Genomic DNA, 17685 nt, shown 5'->3' with positions numbered 1-17685 from the left:
CAAGAAATATCTCGTCAAAGTTCTTTGCTACAGCTCTTGCCATATCTTGACGAAGAAGGGATCTTACGTGTATCAGGGCGCATCGAAGCCGCCAGTTGGTTGCCAGTGAACACGAGACATCCCATAATATTGCCGTCAACACACGTTTTCACGAAATTGGTTATAACGCATCATCATGAGGTCATGGGGCACCAAAACACCGAAGCAACATTATGTGCCGTACGAAACAATTATTGGGTATCACGTCTAAGGAGTATTTTACGTAGCGTTGTCGCTAGTTGCCAAGTCTGCCGCATTCGAAAAACAAACCCTGTGCCTCCGCTAATGGGACCCCTTCCTGTCGACCGTCTTACACCATACGTTAGGCCATTTACGTACACTGGCCTAGACTATTTCTGTCCATTAAACGTCACTGTTCGACGCAGCACTGAAAAAAGGTGGGTGGCTCTCTTTACTTGCATTACTATAAGAGCGGCTCATTTGGAAATAGCTCATGATCTAAGCACCGACTCTTGTATAGCGGTCATAAGAAATTTCATAAACCGTAGAGGTGTGCCCTTAAGGATCCGATCAGATAATGGGAAAAATTTCGTTGGCGTTAATAACGAAGCAAAATGATTCACCGAAGCCTTCGATTGCGAAAGGGTACAGGGCGAATTATCGAATCGGGGTGTCGAATGGGTTTTCAACTCGCCGTTTAACCCAGCTGAAGGAGGAGTTTGGGAACGACTGGTGCAATCAGTGAAGAAAGTTTTGCGTCAAAACGTCAAAGAAGTTGCACCAAGAGAACATACCCTTAACTGTTTTTTGATCGAGGCGGAAAACATTGTCAACTCCCGTCCATTAACACATTTGCCCATCGATGCACAGCAAGAACAGTCCTTAACGCCAAACGATTTTTTGTTGCTATCGCCTAACATTGCACAGACGCCTGAAGCAAACGAAGTATTGACTGATACTTGCGCTTTACGACAGCAGAGGCGGATCGCTCGTCAGTTAAGAGATCATTTTTGGAAACGTTGGATAGCAGAATATCTTCCAACACTGACCCGTCGTGTCAAATGGTGCCAAAGAAGGAACCCGATAAGCAAAGGAGACCTGGTATTCATATGTGATCCCAACGTACCACGAAGGGAATGGTGTCGCGGTGTTGTAGAGGAATTATACCCTGGGCGAGATGGTGAAATAAGACAAGTTGAGGCGCGAACGACAACAGGAGTGAAACGCCGAGCAGTGTCCAAGCTAGCCGTTCTGGACGTGATCTGAAGTTAGTGAATCGTGGTGATTCACGGGGGTGGGAATGTCGCAGGACGTCTCATCTACCCTATACCACAATACGCTCACACGCTCTATAATCTATTACGATCTATCATTTTGCATTCTTACATTCCATCATTCACTTTATGTGGTATCAACGTACCTATACATACATGAACATAGCACGTATACATTTATAATTCATTTGAAGTTTACTCATACATTCATATATCCGTTTATGTAAATACATAATTAGGTTATTCTACTATATTCTATTTGTTTCCACAATGTAAAATTGAACTCAGAAAAACATACACATATGTACTTTCCCGTTACTTTGAATTCATGTGAAAATATAATATACAATTTTTGACGCTGCGAGCTTGCTCTGTTTGTACATGAGTAATTCGTATTAAACGTTGGTCAGCAACCAGAGAAGACACAGCAAAATAAACCGTTCAGCGTACACGACGCATATCCATTAAAACTGAGTTTTATTGTACGGGTTAAATTTGCTAAATTAAGGACCAACGATTACACTGAACGATTTGCAACTATGAGAAATTTCAGCGAGACGTTTTCCTTTTTGTGGCAATTTTAAGAAATGGATGAAACTAAGGTTCGGGCGAGCGCAGCAAAATTTGTCGAAAAATACAAGTCGGACATTTCTGAAAGCTTAGAATGCGAAATAATTCACTTGAAACAAATTTACGAAGCAAATTTTGGTCTGTCACCATTGGAATTGCTAAATGCCATCTATGTTCAAAATCTGTATAAAATTTGTCCCAATATTTGTGTTGCTTTACGTATCTCTTGTACTATACCTATCACTGTAGCTAGTGCAGAACGTTCCTATAGCGTCCTTTCAAGAATCAAAAACTTTCATAGATCGTGTTCATCTCAATAGCGAGTTTCAGGACTTGCCACGCTTTGTGTTGAATCCGTTTTGGCAATGCAGTTAAATTTTGATATTATTATAAAAATTTTGCAGCAAAAAAAGCAAGTAAAGCCCCTCTTTGATATCCGAATTTTCTATATTGAATAATTAAAATTTATAATCATCACTAAATTTATCAGAATTGTATTAAAATGTTACCAAATAACTAGAAAAGATTATTTGAAGCAATATGTTGCTGTTAAAAGAGAATTTAATTTCTGCTTTACAATAAAATAGTATAAATAGTAAATATTCTGTGTTAATTTTATTGTCAGCTTAGTCTAAAAATCATTTAGTTATGTGGCAAACATTTTTTTTTTTTTTTTTTTTGATGTAATCCATCAATAATGATTCATGAATGAGACGTCATTAATAAAAGTTAATGAATTAGTGGATTTTTTATAAGCGACCCGTAAATTGTTTAGTCCCGGGCCCGGATTTTCTCTCTACGGCCCTGGGTCTGATAATGCGCCTAACTTAAATCAACATCATTTAAATTGCTTACAATATGGCATTGAATGGAAACTGATACCACCACGCTCCACTCATTCAATCAAACTAAACAAATATTATTTTTATCGTGTTGCAGGTCTGTCAACTTTAAATTTTGAAGAGCTTCCTATAATGGTTAACGCACGACCACTGTGTCATATCTCGGAGAATGTCGACGACTTGGAGGTGTTTACTCCTGCTCATTTCTTAATTGGTGCACCTTTTACATCTATCGTGGAAACAGACTTAATACAGATCGAAGTAAGCCGACTCAACAGATGGCAATGTGAGTGCTGCATGCAACAGCATTTTTGGAAAAAGTGGCAGTCTGAATATTTAACTCTCCTGTAGCAACGTACAAAATAGAATTCACCCGAGACGAACCTTAAAGCTGGCGACATGGTTTTAATGAAAGAAGAGAACTACCTGCCTCTTAAGTGGCCTCTTGCCAGAGTTCTGGAAGCCATAGAAGGAAGGGATGGCATTGTTCGTGTGGTCGTACTAAAAACCGCAAGTGACACATACAAGCTAGCAGTAGTAAACTTACGTCTCTTACCCATTGATGACAACATTTTGAAAGCATGAGCCTTTCAACGGGCGGAGGATGTTGAATCACCCTACTATAGTACTACATAAACTACTTTACATCTACTCCCTATTTAATTATATTGTACCAACACTATTTGATCATGTTCCACGTCCGAACACTGATAAGTTATTGCACTCCCAAAATTGAGCAAAGATTTAAACTACTTACAAACATACATATTTTGGCGTTTTTTTTTGTGGTTCGAAAGCTGCGTTAATAAGATAAACGCAACCTCAAATTCGTATTCAATTTTCCATTTCATCTTTGGATTACTGATACTAGTGCCATTTGGACTTTGTATCGCGCCTTTTTGTACCGATAACTGTAAAATTGTCATATAAGGCGCAGCTGCTAACTGTGTCAATTGTATGACAAACTTTTGTGATTCCTCATCACCAGTCAAAACACTGATTTTATTGAAGAGTAGCGTCAGAGCTTGGCAGCCACGTAACTAACTCCCTAAAATAGGAGAAACTGCAGTAGCCAAAACTTTCATTGTATTCGTACGTAGCATAAAATTTTATGTAGCGGCAAATTCCCAGCATTCAGTTCTGATTCCAACAGAGCTAATAGTAGATAAAAATCGTGTATTAAGCTCCTTAATGCTTCACTGAATGCTTGCAGCGCCTGGCCGCACTCTGAAAACTATCATTTTGAACAAATTTCTCAACACATGTGTAGTGTGATGATAAAGGTAACTTTTTATACTCAGTTGAGCAGAGCTCACAGAGTATATTAACTTTGATTGGATAACGGTTGGTTGTACAGGTATAAAGGAATCGAGATAGATATAGACTTCCATATATCAAAATCATCAGGATCGAAAGAAAATTTGATTGAACATGTCCGTCCGTCCGTCCGTCCGTTAACACGATAACTTGAGTAAATTTTGAGGTATCTTGATGAAATTTGGAATGTAGGTTCCTGAGCACTCATCTCAGATCGCTATTTAAAATGAACGATATCGGACTATAACCACGCCCACTTTTTCGATATCGAAAATTTCGAAAACCCGAAAAGTGCGATAATTCATTACCATAGACGGATAAAGCGATGAAACTTTGTGGGTGAGTTGAACTTATGACACAGAATAGAAAATTAGTAAAATTTTGGACAATGGGCGTGGCACCGCCCACTTTTAAAAGAAGGTAATTTAAACTTTTGCAAGCTGTAATTTGGCAGTCGTTGAAGATATCATGATGAAATTTGGCAGGAACGTTAATCCTATTACTATATGTATGTTTAATAAAAATTAGCAAAATCGGAGAACGACCACGCCCACTTTTGAAAAAAAAAATATTAAGTCAAATTTTAACAAAAAATTTAATATCTTTACAGTTTATAAGTAAATTATGCCAACATTCAACTCCAGTAATGATATGGTGCAACAAAATACAAAAATAAAAGAGAATTTCAAAATGGGCGTGGCTCCGCCCTTTTTCATTTAATTTGTCTAGGATACTATTAATGCCATAAGTCGAACAAAAATTTACCAATCCTTGTGAAATTTGGTAGGGGCTTAGATTCTAGGAAGATAACTTATTTCTGTGAAAAAGGGCGAAATCGGTTGAAGCCCCGTCCAGTTTTTATATACAGTCGACCGTCTGTCCTTCCGATCGGCCGTTAACACGATAACTTGAGCAAAAATCGATATATCTTTACTAAACTCAGTTCTCGTACTTATCTGAACTCACTTTGTATTGGCATAAAAAATGGCCGAAATCTGACTATGACCACGCCCACTTTTTCGATATCGAAAATTACGAAAAATGAAAAAAATGCCATAATTCTATACCAAATACGAAAAAAGGGATGAAACATGGTAATTGGATTGGTTAATTGACGCAAAATATAACTTTAGAAACAAACTTTGTAAAATGGGTGTGACACCTACCATATTAAGTAGATGAAAATGAAAAACTTCTGCAGGGCGAAATAAAATCCCTTGAAATCTTGGCAGGAATACTGTTCGTGGTATTACATATATAAATAAATTAGCGGTATCCAACAGATGATGTTCCTGGTCCACATTTTGGTCGATATCTGGAAAACGCCTTCACATATACAACTACCACCACTCCTTTTTAAAGCCCTCATTAATACCTTTAATTTGATACCCATATCGTACAAACACATTCTAGAGTCACCCCTTGTCCACCTTTATGGCGATATCTCGAAAAAGCGACCACCTATAGAACTAAGCCCCACGCCCTTTTAAAATACTCATTAACACCTTTCATTTGATACCCATATCGTACAAACAAATTCTAGAGTCAACCCTGATACACCTTTATGGCGATATCTCGAAAAGGCGTCCACCTATAGAACTAAGCCCCCGCCTTTTAAAATTCTCATTAACATCTTTCATTTGATACCCATATCATACAAACAAATTCTACAGTCAGCCCTGGTCCACCTTTATGGCGATATCCCTAAATGGCGTCCACCTATAGAACTATGGCCCACTCCCTTTTAAAATACTCTTTAATACCTTCCATTTGATACCCATGACATACAAACACATTCTAGGGTTACCCTCGGTTCATTTTCCTACATTGTTATTTTCCCTTATGTATCTCAACTGAGTATGTAATGTTCGGTTGCACAGCTCTCAACTGAGTATGTAATGTTCGGTTGCACCCGAACTTAACCGTCCTTACTTGTTGGTATTCCCTTTCCTCGCGTTCTCGTGTGGATAGTCTGTAACATGGTATTAAAACTTACTTTTTATCACTAAGCATAAGCGGGGCTCTAAGAACAACGCCTAACGAAGCTCTTCAGGTCATTCTTCACATCCTTCCATTGGATCTAGCTGGTCATAGAGCAGCGGCAACGTCAGCCCTGTGTCTAAGGGAGTTGTCGTGTTGGAACAAGTATACTAAACAAATACAGTTTTCTTCCTCCTAGCACGGATCGCTGTGCGGCCACAACAGTTGCGGAAACCAACTTTAAGATAAACATACCCAGCGGGGATGCCTGAACGGAGCCGGATACGTGCCTTGCTATGGGCAGCAGCATTTCCATATACACGGACGGCTCTAAGCTAAACGGTAGAGTTGGAGGTGGAGCATACTCAAGGGACCTTGACCTCCAACTCTCCTTCAGACTACCCGACCACTGCAGTGTATTCCAGGCAGAAGTTGCCGTATAATGGAAGCCGCAGCTAGGATAGGGACATACAATGTCGGCATAGAAATTGTTTATCTTCAGCGACAGCCAAGCTGCCATTAAATCTCTTGGCTCCCACCCGTTCAATTCTGAACTAGCACTAAACTGTCGCCGATCTCTTCAAGAGATGGCTCAACAGAACCGTGTACACCTCAGATGGGTCCCTGGACATAGGGATACCGAGGGAAACGGCATTGCAGATGAACTCGCTAGGCAGGGTACAACCAGGCAGGTTCTTCCTGGACAAGAACGCTTAGGTATGCCCCTGTCCACATGCAATCTAATGCTAAAAGAGCACATCTACCGTCAAGCCGACGACATCGGAAGAAACCTGGCGTTAAAGGTATCCTAAAAGATCCCGCCACGTGTACAACCTAAGAAGGGATATAATTTCCACACTTGTGGGGCACTAACGGGTCATTGCCTAATATGTAGCCATGCAGAAAGGTGAGGAGCGCCTTATCGTCGTTGCTGTAGGAGTTGTAAAGAGGATGAGGAGGAGGAAACGGTGGTTCACCTCATTTGCAACTGCCCAGTACTAAGCGGTGCACGGCAGCGCTTTCTGGGAGCTCCATTTCTTGATAATCTCAGCCAGGTTGCGGAGCATGACGTCAAGGACCTGGTAGCTTTCATCAGGTCCTCAAAATGGTTCGAAGAGGAAAGGTAACGGTGTTTTTCGTGGTATCACAACGGGCCTAATACTACTGGCCTAAGTGTGCCCTCGGGCAGCCACCCTAACCTAACCTTTTTATCATCAAATAAATGTTCATCATATAAAATGCCTGCTTCTAATTCAGAGACTTTATGCTCTTTACCTTTCTCCAAATACTTTGGACGTGAATGGATGAGCAGCTGTGGCAGAATTTTGTCTCGATCTTCATGTTCCAGCTTTAGTCGTTTTGCAGTCTCTTCGATAACTTTACGACTAGAGCTTGATTCCAATACTTTCCGGGTTTTACCCTCATCTCGCTTCTTCAGATGCTCAGCAAATTCATCACACTCTTTAAAATACTTCAATCAAGCCCAAAAATACTATAACCATTTGGCAAATAGTGTTTAGATATGTTAAAACTATAGTGGGACATGGGGGTATGGGGCATTGCTTAGTACAGTTGACCGACAAGAACGATACATTTTTAGGATAAATTTATTTAACCGTAAAAATATTTTAGTTAAATAATTAAATTATTCATTAAAATAAAAGAAATTTACAAAAAACCACGCTCTTTTATTTTGCAAGAAAAACTACAGAACAGCATATTAGCTGTTCGATCAAGGGTCAACCGTGTCGTAAGTTCGTCGAACGAAGCAATCTAGATTTGTGTTGGCGCGCAAATGAGAGTAAGGAGACCCATCTAACGGCAATTACTGAAGACTCACGGCATAGGTTAAATAACTCGCTCCGAAACGAGTTGTGCTTAACAGCGGAGACACGACCCTGTGATGGCCATAGTATATAACCTATATCTGGTTGTCGCAAGCACAAATTTATACCATTTAATGTTTTTCGTAAAAGATACAATTTACTCAAACTATTTTGATGTATTTCCTTTAATTTAACAAGTGAAAAAACTCATAAAAAAGGCAGAGAAATCTCCCTTACAATCACATTCACAATACCTACTTTTTTCCAATAACCGGTTTTCCTTTTTCGAACATTGTTCAGCAAAAGAGCAAAGGGAGAAGTGAAAAAACTCACTAGGATTTTTTATTTAGAATAGGAGGAATGGGAGAAGGGAAAAACTCGCAGGAAATTTTTGTTTAGAATTTATTTAATTGGCATTTCCGTCGTGCCAGAGCGACGTATACGTAGTTGACTGTGAGAACCCCCCCCCCCCTAGGGCCTAGAATATACCCGCAGGATGTATGCCTGAGGTGACTAAAATACCAAATTGGTTCAAGGGGTTGGATAGCGCAACCCTGTCAAGGGGTTGCCAGCGCAATATATAACCCGTGGCGAATCCTGTTTCATTATCAGCCGAGGCTTTGGCGACCCCGAACTCCTGATGGATCTAGGGGGTGGGGAGATGGCGTAGAAGGCTTCATGTGGTTATACCAATTCGTTCCCGAAATGGTCGGGTTAGTACCTTTATGGTGCTTGTTACCGGAACGTACCGGATCTGCATCCGACAAAGGACAGTCAACATCGATAACACTCCCCAAGACCTTCGGGGAGTGTTCTTATAGCTACAACAACAACAACAACTGTGGAAAACCCCTCACTGCTGAGGTCTACGCCAACATAGTTAAACGTTTATGCATCGATCCGGTTTATTGTAATTGCTAAATAAATTCTAACAGGACGCTGAACTCGTTTGAAAATAAATATAGATCGGTGGATATCATTGGTATCCGCTGGATCATTGTTGTTTCGCCTATTGCAGAGCCCATTAAAATGATAGCTTGTATGATATTGCACATCAATTGCGTGATTTCTAGTCGAGTACCATTACAACAAATTGGGAGGATTTAGATTTAAAGGAAGCATTATTGGCATACCAATTTTAAAAGGTTGTGAGGACCCCAAAACCGAGGGTTTTGTATCTTCACAATATATATATTTTTATAGATACATTTTATATTGCAAATATGTACCTAATTGATTTTGCACGCTAGCAAAATATTTACATTTCCGCCCCCATAATTTTAAATATAGGGTCATCCTTATGTACACCAAGCATTTGGAGAAGTGGATACACATAAAAATGCATTGGTCAACCAACCCTTTGTACACGCGCAATCCAATGCTCCCAGCTACAAATACAACATACATAATAATTTGAGTGAATGGAGATCAGCAGCAAGTCGCCAAAAATAAGCACCGCTACTGGTTGGAAATTTGGTATACATACTTACGCACTAGCATACGACATACCAACCCACACGAATTAAAGCAGAAGTCAAAAGCATCGAGCAAGGCCAACGCAGCATTAGAATCAAGTGACAACAAACATACGTACAAACGCACAATAATCAAATGCAATAGGTAAAGCGAAGGCTGGGAAACACGGCACGCGAGCAAATGCAAATACATTTCATTCAACGAGGAGTATTATGGTGCATGGAAATTTATGGAAAAAAATATTCACCGGAATAACGGTTGCAATATATTGTAATATTACTAAATGGAAATTGTTATTATATAATAAACGTTTGCCTGCGTGCAAAATTAGTATATAAGGGCGACGAATTCGTATTGAAATTCAGAGATTAGGAGACAGGCATACGAGTCGGTAGGTTTTATTACTACCGACCAAGAGCACACCTGAAGGTTTTGACTTCATTTGTGCCTAGAGTATATTCGTCTGGAGGTTTTGACCCCATTCGACCACAGAGATTGACCGAGGGCTTTTTACCTCAGTCATCTCTTACACAGCTAGGAGTAGAATTTGAATTTGGTCCTAATAAATATTTATAACGTTTTTTTATGAAATTAACAGGGTTATTCGTTTGAAGAACCTGTAGGGAATTTATATTTTGAGGAACCCTGGATGGACTGAGAGTTAACCCCGGCAAACCAAAGGAAAAGTCCGTCACAACGTAGTTTATATGGTGGTAGGCCGGAGTGGTTGAGAAAGTTAAGTAACTCCGTTGATTAGTGAACAACGTCTATTTTATCTGTCACTTCGTCAAATGAATTATAAATTTTGTTATACATATCTTTCCCAAACAGCTTTATTAATTTCGTCTGCGGCTGAGTTCGATGAAGTGACGATAGCTCTTATAACCACTCTGAGTTGTTGCAAGTTAACAATATCTGGATATGCGTTTTGAATGAGTTTGTCAATTTCTCTGACGCAGGGTTCTGCGAATTCTGGCATTGTTACATATGTAACTATCGCAAGTTATGGACTTGCAGCCGTTGCCTATTTTGAGTATGAATACTGCAAACTGATTAGAAGTGCCAGCTCCACAAAAATTCATTCGCATATTGGCAGACTTTTTTAACATTTGTACATTCGACCCGATATCTTATTTCTTCATGCACACGTTGACAATATCTGCTCTTGTACCCTTCGGAAGCATTGGAAGAATTTGCCTAAAGTATCTTGTGAATACAAATATATTTCCACCAATCGCACTCTGAGGAAATCTTAAATCTATAAGTGGAAAATCGATAGCATTAATGTCCACGTGTCCCATATTGTAAGCGATGCTTTTTGAAGAACATCAGCCGTGGGAATATTTTTTTTATCGAGCATGCACTCTTTCTGTTGTGGTGATTAAGCTGTAATAAATGAAGTCACAAAAGTTTTACGGGTTCCCCCAGGCGCATCTATAAAAAAAATGTTCCAGCATTTTCTTCCACACTGAGCAGACTTTATCGTATATTACTCCTTGCTCCGTATTACGCTTTGGCTCATCTCTATATGTTTAAAAAAATCAAATTCTGTGTGTGTGTTCCCTATGGAAACGTATTTCCCACACTTCAATCATCACCAAATTTTGACTATAGGTTCCTTCGATCAAGACGAAGGTTTTACATATTTCAGAGCTAAGAATTCTAAATTTAAATTTTTTTTCAATTTCGGTGTTTTTTTTCAACTTCGATTTTTTTTCTCCGGCCTTTTGAATATATCTTTTTTTACAAGCTAAATTGCAAACAATTTTTCAAAATTACTATAGAACTGATTTATACCACTTTACAGAAAAACCGTATGATATATGTACGAAATTGCGTTCTGTTTCCAACAAATGGCGTCACACTAACAAAATTTTGTCATGTCTGATTTTTTTTCTCAATAATAATATTTAAACGAAAATTGAATTCAATTTACAGAACAATAAACAAAATTATCAACAAACAAAACAAAAACAAGTAAGGAAGGCTAAGTTCGGGTGTAACCGAACATTACATACTCGCTGCCAAATTACAGGTTGCAAAACTTTTAAATTACCTTCTTTTGGAAGTTTTTTTTTATTAATTTTCTATTCTGCGTCATAAGGTCAACCCACCTACCAAGTTTCATCGCTTTATCCGTCTTTGGTAATGAATTAGCACACTTTTTCGGTTTTTCGAAATTTTCGATATCGAAAAGTGGGCGTGGTTATAGCCCGATTTCGTTCATTTTAAATAGCGATCTGAGATGAGTGCCCAGGAACTTACATACCAAATTTAATTAAGATACCTGAAAATTTCCTCAAGTTATCGTGTTTACGGACGGACGGACATGGCTAAATGAATTTCTTTTTTCGCCCAGACCATTTTGATATATAGAAGTCTAGATCTATCTCGATTAGTTTATGCCGTTACGGGGTACCGTTATGCGAACAAAATTAATATACATGCTCTGTAAGCTCTGCTCACCTGAGTATAAAAATAACGAAACATTCATTCGATCTCGGGCGTTACAACGTACGCGGGTAAAGCTAGTTTTCTAATAAAAATTGGTAGAACTCATGGGTATTGTGAACATGTTAGAAACGGGGTCTACGTCTCATCTACTGCGATAATGTTTAAGCAAACCGAAATCCTTTATACGTTTCTTGCCATATGAGAAAACCAAATTTCCAAGAAGAACTTTATTAAAAAGGGACAGAAAGAGTGCTTTTATTAGATTCTTAAACTACATAGTACACATGTATGGCTTTTTACGGAATTTACACTTTTGACTTTCAGTATTTGTCGCAACACAATAACAAAGCAAAACACATTTTGGTTTCACATATACTCGTAGTGTGTTCCTTATTACAAAAAAACAAAGCAATGCAGGCAACATTCTGCCAGCAAAAAAATCTTGCATTTGCCAAGGGCGAACTGATAGCCACTGTTGCTACACCATGTTTACATTTGGGACCGAAATTCATCGAAAAAAAGGACCAAGTCTGAAGAAAATGGACCAATAACTTATATTATTTAATTGGTTTACAAAAAATTCGGCAATTCACAAATGTGTCGAACTCGATTTAAAATCATAAGTTTCAGGTTATTTTCATGGCTACCTATATAAAATATTAATTAAACGACTTTGTGAATTGCCTAAATATGTTAATGGTAAAAATAACCAAAGGTTGCATAAACAAAAATTTTATGTATTTTTAGGTATTACGGCCCGTATTATGTATGTCACCGTGAATGTTTGCGTCGCAGTCACTTACATTCACATTCACCGATAAGTTCCTATTTTATAACTTTTTACGTATTCGCGTTTGTCCTTTTACGTATTCACTGCGACTGTCAAACCCTATACGTAGCCATTATACCCACTTATTACTTTTGTTATTTCGGAAAACTTAGCAGTGCAATTTTTTCGGAATAACATCGTTTCAACGAGCTGGCCATATTGCAGCGAAACACCTAACAATTGTAAATAAATGAAAACAGTGCTAAACAGTGCTAAACAAATAATATTGATTGCTAATGTTTTTAACGTGCAGTTGCTTGCTATTCATAACTATAGTTTATATATAGTTTATAAATATAATTGCTTTTGTTTCATCGGCCTATTGATAAAGTATTCAAGGTTCGAAACGAGCTCAATGCCAGAACAATAATTTTTTGTAATGATTATTGTGTTTTTTTTTTTTTTTTTGATGTTATTGAAAAATTGATGATAATTGAAAAATTTTATTCTGTTTTTGGAATAGTAAGTAGAAAATTTTTCACACAACCTGCCATAGCTGCGCAGATAGATTCCCTTCGAAGGGTGCTAAACCTTCATCATCAGTACGCTTTAGGCACGCTGCGCTAACCATTTAGCTATACAGTGGTGGTTTGCTTGACTGACAAATTGCTACTTCTATTCCTTCTTACCAACTATATTTATTCTGCGCTGCGCCATCTGTTGCAAGACACTGATAATGTCGGATTTGTTTATTGTCAATTACTTTGTTTGACATTTCACAAGTGCTCCTGGTTTATTAACAATTGTTTTTGTTTTATCGGCCTATTGATAAAGTATTCAAGGTTCGAAACGAGCTCAACGACAGAACAATAATTTTTTGTAATGATTATTGTTTTTTATACCTTTCAGGAAAATGAAATGGTATATTAACTTTGGCACGAATCTCAAAATTGTAAGTCCTGAAAAGAAAAGAGATAGACCCACCATTAAGTATACCGAAATAATCAGGATGAAGAGTTGAGTCGATTTAGCCAGATTGAAGCTTCAAAGATCACCATATGCTTTCGTATATTTCAAGTATTGTTGTCTGAAAAAAAGGATGAGATCGGTCTATATATAGTATATATCCCCCAGAACCGATAGTTCAGATAAGAAACTTTTTGAAATTACTGCCCCATTTTGAGAGCTATAAGCTTCAAATTTCACCGATTGCTTACGTATATAGCATATATTGTTGTCTGAAAAAATCATAGAGATCGGTGGTATTTATAGTATATATATGGTGGTATATATAGTATATACATTAGGCCGGGTCGATTTGTGGGGAGGCAAAAAATCGCCCATTGCTCTGTGAAAATCATATTCTAGGGATCAAAATAAGAAACTTTGCCGAAGGAACCATACCTCTAAAACGAATTCTGATGTCCCCCCCCCCCCCCCCCCTTTGGGTCGTAGGGCAAATTTTGAAAAATCCCACTTTGAAATGCCTATGTTTTTTCTTTTTGGAGTTTATTTTTCTCTTTAGAAATTTATTTAATCAGAATATATGTAAATGAAAAAATGAATTTAACTTAGTAATAGAAAAGAAATTAAAAACAAGTAAGGAAGGCTAAGTTCGGGTGTAACCGAACATTACATACTCAGTTGAGAGCTGTGGAGACAAAGTAAGGGAAAATCACCATGTTGTAAAAAGAACCTAGGGTAACCCTGGAATTCGTTTGTATGACATGTGTATCAAATGGAAGGTATTAAAGAGTATTTAAGAGGAAGTGGGCCATAGTTCTATAGATGGACGCCATTTAGGGATATCGCCATAAAGGTGGACCAGGCCTGACTCTAGAATTTGTTTGTACGATATGGGTATCAAATGAAATGTGTTAATGATAATTTTAAAAGGGAGTGGGCCTAAGTTCTATAGGTGGACGCCTTTTCGAGATATCGCCATAAAGGTGGACCAAGGGTGACTCTAGAATTTATTTTGTACGATATGGGTATCAAATGAAAGGTGGTAATGACTATTTTAAAAGGGAATGGGCCTTAGTTCTATAGATGGACGCCGTTTCGAGATATTGCCATAAAGATGGACCAGGGGTGACTCTAGAATTTGTTTGTACGATATGGGTATCAAACGAAAGGTGTTAATAAGTGTTTTAAAAGGGTGTGGGCCTTAGTTCTATAGGTGGACGCCTTTTCGGAATATCGTTATAAAAGTGGACCAGGGGTGACTCTAGAATGCGTTTGTACAATATGGGTATCAAGTGAAAGGTGTTAATGAGTATTTTAAAAGGGCGTGGGTCTTAGTTCTATAGGTGGATGCCTTTTCGAGATATCGCCATAAACGTGGACCAGGGGTGACTCTAGAATTTGTTTGTACGATATGGGTATCAAATGAAAGGTGCTAATGAGTATTTTAAAAGGTCGTAGGCCTTAGTTCTATAGGTGGATGCCTTTTCGAGATATCGCCATAAACGTGGACCAGGGGTGACTCTAGAATTTGTTTGTACGATATGGGTATCAAATGAAATGTGTTAATGAGTATCTTAAAAGGACGTGGGCCTTAGTTCTATAGGTGGACGCCTTTTCGAAATATCGCCATAAAGGTGGACCAGGGGCGACTCTAGAATTTGTTTGTACGATATGGGTATCAAATGAAAGGTGTTAATGAGTATCTTAAAAGGACGTGGGCCTTAGTTCTATAGGTGGACGCCTTTTCGAAATATCGCCATAAAGGTGGACCAGGGGCGACTCTAGAATTTGTTTGTACGATATGGGTATCAAATGAAAGGTGTTAATGATTATTTTAAAAGGAGTGGGCCTTAGTTTTATGTGTGGACGCCTTTTCGAGATATCGCCATAAACGTGGACCAGGGGTGACTCTAGAATTTGTTTGTACGATATGGGTATCAAATGAAAGGTGTTAATGAGTATCTTAAAAGGGCGTGGACCTTAGTTCTATAGGTGGACGCCTTTTCGAAATATCGCCATAAAGGTGGACCAGGGGTGACTCTAGAATTTGTTTGTACGATATGGGTATCAAATGAAAGGTGTTAATGAGTATTTTAAAAGGGCGTGGACCTTAGTTCTATAGGTGGACGCCTTTTCGAAATATCGCCATAAAGGTGGGCCAGGGGTGACTCTAGAATTTTTTCGTACGATATGGGTATCAAATGAAAGGTGTTAATGAGTATTTTAAAAAGGAGTGGGCCTTAGTTCTATATGTGGACGCCTTTTCGAGATATCGCCATAAACGTGGACCAGGGGTGACTCTAGAATGTATTTGTACGATATGGGTATCAAATTAAAGGTATTAATGAGGGTTTTAAAAGGGAGTGGCCCTTAGTTGTATATGTGAAGGCGTTTTCGAGATATCTACCAAAATGTGGACCAGTGTGATCCAGAACATCATCTGTCGGGTACCGCTAATTTATTTATATATGTACTAACACGTACAGTATTCCTTCCAAGATTGCAAGGGCTTTTGATTTCGCCCTGCAAAACTTTTTCATTTTATTCTACTTAATATGGTAGGTGTCACACCCATTTTACCAAGTTTTTTCTAAAGTTATATTTTTGCTTCAATAGACCAATACAATTACCATGTTTCGTTCCTTTTTTCGTATTTGGTATATAATTATGGCATTTTTTTCATTTTTCGTAATTTTCGATATCGACAAAGTGGGCGTGGTCTTAGTCGTATTTCGGCCATTTTTTACACCAATACATAGTGAGTTCAGATAAGTACGTGAACTGAGCTCAGTAAAGATATATCGATTTTTGCTCAAGTCAATCGTGTTAAAGGCCGAGCGGAAGGACAGACGGTCGACTGTGTATAAAAACTGGGCGTGGCTTCAACCGATTTCGCCCTTTTTCACAGAAAACAGTTATCGTCCTAGGAGCTAAGCCTCTACCAAATTTCACAATGATTGGTTAATTTTTGTTCGACTTATGGCATTAAAAGCATCCTAGGCAAATTAAATGAAAAAGGGCGGGGCCACGCCCATTTTGAAATTTTCTTTTATTTTTGTATTTTGTTGCACCATATCATTACTGGAGTTGAATTTTGGCATAATTTACTTATATGCTGTAAAGATATTAACTTTTCTTTTAAAATTTGAATTAAAAAATTTTTTTTTAAAAAGTGGGCGTGGTCGTTCTCCGATTTTGCTAATTTTTATTAAGCAGACATAAAGTAATAAGAGTAACGTTCCTGCCAAACTTCATCATGATATCTTCAACGACTGCCAAATTACAGCTTGCAAAACTTCTAAATTACCTTCATTTAAAAGTGGGCGGTGCCACGCCTATTGTCCAAAATTTTACTAGTTTTCTATTCTGCGTCATAAGCTCAACTCACCTACCAAGTTTCATCGCTTAATGCGTATTTGGTAATGAATTATCGCACTTTTTCGATTTTTCGAAATTTTCGATATCGAAAAAGTGGGCGTGGTTATTGTCCGATATCGTTCATTTTAAATAGCGATCTGAGATGAGTGCCCAGGAACCTACATACCAAATTTCATCAAGATACCTCGAAATTTACTCAAGTTATCGTCTTAACGGACAGACGGACGGACGGACGGACATGGCTCAATCGAATTTTTTTCGATACTGATGATTTTGATATATGGAAGTCTATATCTATCTCGATTCCTTTATACCTGTACAACCAACCGTTATGCAATCAAAGTTAATATACTCTGTGAGCTCTGCTCAACTGAGTATAAAAATTATTAGAAATTAGCGTTTTTACAACCCCCTTTTAAAACCAAGGCATCACTGTGATGCATTTGCATGTCGTAAACATAGTTGTGTGGGTTTTTTATTCAACCGTTTTAAAAAATGAAGGTATCACTGTGACACAATTGCAGATCGTAAAATTGCTTGTGTTTTTTTTTAAGCCACCACAAGACACAGCAGGTAGAATTGAAATTGCCCCTACCCAAAAGTTCGATCCAAAGGGGGTGGGGGGGGGGGGGGGGGGGCATCAGAATTCGTTGTAGAGGTATGGTTCCTTCGGCAAAGTTTCTTATTTTGATCCCTAGAATATGATTTTCACAGAGCAATGAGCGATTTTTAAATCGACCCGCCCTAAAATACATATATATAGTATATATATATATATTTTCGCAATTTCAGCCCCATTTTAACAGCTAGAAGCTTCAAATTTCACCAAATGC

General features: G+C 38.2%; 1 protein-coding gene and 1 pseudogene across 5 annotated transcripts in view; one reads left to right on the top strand and one right to left on the bottom strand.

The window, feature by feature from the left end:
• Positions 1 to 3422, top strand: part of LOC137243042 (T-complex protein 1 subunit eta-like) — a 38855-nt pseudogene extending 35433 nt beyond the window's left edge.
• sns (sticks and stones) overlaps positions 1 to 17685 on the bottom strand; it is a 1009476-nt gene that overhangs the window by 340067 nt on the left and 651724 nt on the right. The window lies entirely within an intron of this gene.

This window comes from Eurosta solidaginis, chromosome 3, assembly GCF_040869045.1.
Source record: "Eurosta solidaginis isolate ZX-2024a chromosome 3, ASM4086904v1, whole genome shotgun sequence".
Lineage (NCBI taxonomy): Eukaryota > Metazoa > Arthropoda > Insecta > Diptera > Tephritidae > Eurosta > Eurosta solidaginis.
Note: the sequence above shows the minus strand (reverse complement) of the source record. Positions and strands in the feature narration are given on the sequence as shown.